Consider the following 4804-nt stretch of genomic DNA (forward strand, 5'->3'; position numbering starts at 1 on the left):
ATTCCTTATCCTTGATGATCTTGACAGTTTTGAGAAGCACCAGTCATGTTTTTGTTTGCAGAATGTCCCTCAATTTGAGGTTTATCCGATATTTTTCTTATGATTAGACTGCAACCTTGAGTTTCTGGAAGGAAGAACACAGAGGTAAAAATTTCTTCTTGTTACATCATATCAAGGTACATACTAGCAACATGACTTACCACCGATGATGATAACCTTGATCAGTTGGCTGAAGAAGTGTTAACCAGGTTTCTTGATTGTGAAGTTACTTTCTACTCCTCTTTCTATACTCAAGTCTTTGGAAGTAAGTCACTATCACAATCCATACTCAAGGCAGTAAGCTCCTTCTCCTGGAGTGGAAGGTTTATTGACATCAATTACAGTTATCTTAAAACTCTTAAAAAGTTATTTGTAATTTTTGAGAAATATTTCCACTCAAAAAGAGGTCAGATGTTTGTTCACAGGTCTACTTTTTGTTCTTGTTAAGTCAGGAACAAGGCTGTGACAACCTAGAAAAATATTATTCAACATCCCCACCTACTGGTAACTCTAAACAATGATATTATTTAATTTTCTAGCACTCATATCTTGTTTTTTCACAATCTTCTCCATTGTTACTCCCTAAAGCATCAGGGAAAAATAGTGCCCCCTTAGGTCAAAACGACTTGTCCAAGGAAAGACTGTCATGGATAAATTAGGAAAACAAAAGAATTAAAAATTCCTGGTTTTAAAGATGCAAAGTACTACAACTATTGATAATGGCTAACATGTGCTAGACACTTACTAGGTATTAGAGCTCCTTTGAGAAGCTTTATGTTATGGTACATCAAAGAATAATAAACTATGTTCTGGGTTGAGTCAATATGACCTAAGGAAGAAGTAATTTTTAGCACTGTTGCTGAGCTAGAGGACAAATTATTCACTCAAAAGAAAGCAGAATCTTAGGTCCTCAATATCTTATATCTAGAGAATTGTAACAGCCTTCTAAAGGGCCTCTCTGCCTCTGGTTATGCCCCAAGTCAGTCCATTCTGCACTGTGACACTAATTTTCTCCTGTTGATAAAAACAAAGAAATAAAATATTTCTGAATAGACTTAAAAATCAATTTAAAAATTTTTATAGCAGAGGAAATAATCTTGAAAGCTAAGACCTTCGGTTGCCAGAGTGGGACTTGAGAAAAGAAGTAAAAAGTGAAGCCCAGAAGGCAACAGAGCATGAAGTATTTGCCTTATAGAGTTATTTGAAAACATTCACGATCATAACATAGCAGTCTCCACCCCCATGAGGTAAAGATCTGAGAGGCTGGGGAAAGTGGGAAAGGATGCAATCTAGATAATGGGACCCTGGAACTTTGGAAGGCAGTGAGCTTATTTTGTAAGTGGGAGAAATGCAAGTAATCTTGTGGTCAGAGGTTGGACTGTAAAGCTTACCATAAACTCTCTGATAGTTCTCTTATTGAGAGATGAGGGGTCTTGGACTTCCTCAAATTTTGGTGAGCTCTGTAATTGCTTTGATCCAAACAATAGCTGAGAAGTGACAGTAAGTCAATTTCCAGGCACAAAGCTTTAAGAAATGGGCAGCTTCCATTTGCTGATTCTTGGAACACTTTCTGAGAATGCTGAGGCTCCGTGTAAGAATTTCACCATGCTGGAGAGGCCATGTGTAAGTGCTTCAGCTGACAGTGTCTCAGTCAATTTTCCAAAACATAGAAATATAAGAGAAGCCATCTTGGACTCTCCAGAGTAGCCCTTCAGCCATCAAAATACCACTAGTGATCTCAGTTAATACCACATGGAATGAAGAATTGCCCAACTGAGCCTTGCCTAAATATTTGACTTATAAAATCAAGAGATATAATACAGTTATTGTTGTTTTCTAACACTGCATTTTGCAGTAAGTTGTTAGCCAGTAATAGATAACAAGCATCTTACCCCACAGCCCAATATCAACATGGCAGCCAGAATAAACACTGAAATGTAAGTCAGATCATGTCCCTCCTCTGTTCAAAACTCCACAATGTGTAAAATCCAGGATTCTTATAGCCCTTCAAGGCCTTGAATGGCCAGACCCTCTGACTTCTCTAACTTCATTCCTTGCTACTGTCCCCTTCTCATGCCTCATCTGCCATGCTGGCCTGCTCTCCAGCATGAAAGCCCAGCAGTTTCCTTTGCCTGGAATACTCTTCTTCCACAGAGCCACTTGACTATGTGCCTTCACTTCCAGTAAGTATTTGCACAACTGTCACATTCTCGGCGAGGCCTACCCTGATGATATTACTTCACACTATCAGTTATCCTCACTCCCTGGCATTACCAACCCAAAACTCTTGATCCACTTATCCTGTATTACTTTGATTTTTCAAACTTATGTCCTTTAAACCTATTGTATATTTATTTATAATGTTATTAAGTTGTTTTTCTCCTTGGCTAGAATATAAGTTCCTCAAAAGCAGGATCTTTTTCTGTTTTGTTCACTGATGAATCCCAGTGCCTGACAGATACTAAGTGTTCAATAAAGATTCTTTTGAACATTTGAATGACTGAATTTACTTTGAATTAATAAGGTTGCATTATCTACTGATGAACAGATATGGGGCCCCAGGCTTTACTGGTTCCTGCCAGTGCCTCTGTCTCTATTTAGAGTAGCCTTCTGTGCCTGGTTGGTATGGAAGGGGCACAGTGGGGCAGGCTTAGGCTGTAACTCCCTTGGCTGAGATTGCAGAGTCTTATGTGAGGTGTGCAGAGAAAGGAAACTGTTGGTTTCCTTCACCCTTTCTACCTCCAAAGGCACTACCCTGATCGCATGTGTTAGGACTCTTGTGGAGCCTGTGGAACCCCAGTTCCCAGGGAACCCCCACTGTGGCTTCTACCAGTGGGAACCACAGACCCCCAACAGAGAGGCTCAATGGGAAAACACCCTGCAGGAGTGGTTGTATCACATGGGTACTCCCTCCTCCCTGCCTCCTCAGCACCCAGCAGGGTCAATGCAGTTGCATCAGGGATGTTTATCGGTTGCTGGTAGCAGTTGTAGCCCTAGGTTGGGGCTGCAGATGTGGCTTGCAAACTGAACTTCTGGAAATGAAAAATTCCCTCTTGGAATTTCAAGACACAATAGCAAAACTTAACAGCTGAAACGACCAGGCAGAGGAAGGAATCTCAGAGCTTGAGAATCAAATTATTGAACTAATTCAGGCTGAAAAAAAAAAGAGAAAATAGGGAGAATGAGCAAAACATTTGAGCAGTCTGGGATTATATAAAGAGACCAAATCTATGGTTGATTAGCATCCCTGAGAGAGAAGGGAAAACTGAGAGAACTCGTAACATGTCTCCCAAGATATCATCCAAGAAAATTTTTCTATCATGCTAGAGAGGCAGCCATGTAGACACAAGAGATTCAGAGAACTCTTGTGAGGTATTACTTGAGAAGACCATCCCTAAGGCACATAATTCCATCTCACCAGGTGAGCATGAAAGAAAAAAAATCTCAAAGTCTGCTAGAGAGAAGGGACAGACCATCTCCCAAGGAAGAGTCATCAGAATTGCAGGAGACTTTTCAGCAGAATCCTTTCAAGTTAGAAGGGACTGGGATCTTATCTGTAATATTCTTAAAGAAAATCAATTCCAGTCAAGAGTTTCCTTCCCCACTAAGCTAAGCTTCATTGATGAAGGATAATTAATATGCTTCCCAGACATGAATCCCTAAGTGAATATGCCATCTCCAGATCAGCCCTTCAGGAAATGCTTAAGAAAGTTCTAAGTACAGAAATTAAAGAAATGGTTCCATTCATTGTAAAAGCACAAGAAAGCCCAGAGTTTACAGACCATATAGATCAACCACAAAACCTAAAAAGCAAAGCAGTCTCTCAATAGTAACATGGCAGGAACACACCTCAACATATCAATAATTAAATTTTAAATATAAATGGACTGTATGCGCCACTCAAAAAGTATTGATTGGCAAATTAGATAAAGAAGTATGGGGGGCGGGGCAAGATGGCGACGGGGCAGCTTTGTCTGTGAAACTCTCCACCAAGGAGAACGCAAAGAGACTCTGATTCTCTCCCTGGAGGTTGCGGATCCCATCGTCTGCAGCTTACTCTTCAAATGGAGCTCGATGGTAGACTTTGCTGAGGCATCGCCAAGGTCTGGGCAGCTACTGTGGTGACTGTAGCTGCCGTCCCGGCTGGCAGCCATTCCACACTGTACCGCCAGTGCCTGGGGTGAGCTGTGGCCTCCTCTGAGGCAGCATAGCTGCGCGGCCCCCTCCGAGGTGCCGGAGCCGTTGGCGCGGCCTCCTCCGAGGCACCGGAGCCACCACCGCCCCACCTCCAAGGCGGCAGAGGTGCCGCTGCCCCCCTCCGAGGTGGTGGAGGCGCCACCGCTCCCCCCAAGGTGGCTACCTCCCTCCCGAGGCGGCGGAGGCGCCACTGCCTTCCCAAGGCGGCTGAGCCATCGCCGCCCCTCCTCTGAGGTGGCCAAGCTGCCACCTCCTCCGCCTCCTCTGAGGCAGCCACTGAACAGAGGCAGCCATTACATATCACACCACCTGTGCCAGTGGTCCAGCCGCCACCGCTACCACCGTTGCTGTTGCTGCTGCCGCTGCCACCAAGGCAGGTATTCCACCTCATACCGTCAGAACCTGAGGGATGGGTGAGCAGCTGAGATAAAGACCATCTGGAGTGAGGGATAACACCACCTGCTGGTGATTCAAGCCCACCACCAGCAAGCGCTGGTCTGAGGCCTGGGGACCCTTGGTCCCACGCAGGGCCGGATACTGTGGCCCCGTACTGCTGCTGTTCCACGGC

Source organism: Carlito syrichta, unplaced genomic scaffold (genome assembly GCF_000164805.1).
Source record: "Carlito syrichta isolate Samal-C Ts95f unplaced genomic scaffold, Tarsius_syrichta-2.0.1 Scaffold309783, whole genome shotgun sequence".
Taxonomy (NCBI): domain Eukaryota; kingdom Metazoa; phylum Chordata; class Mammalia; order Primates; family Tarsiidae; genus Carlito; species Carlito syrichta.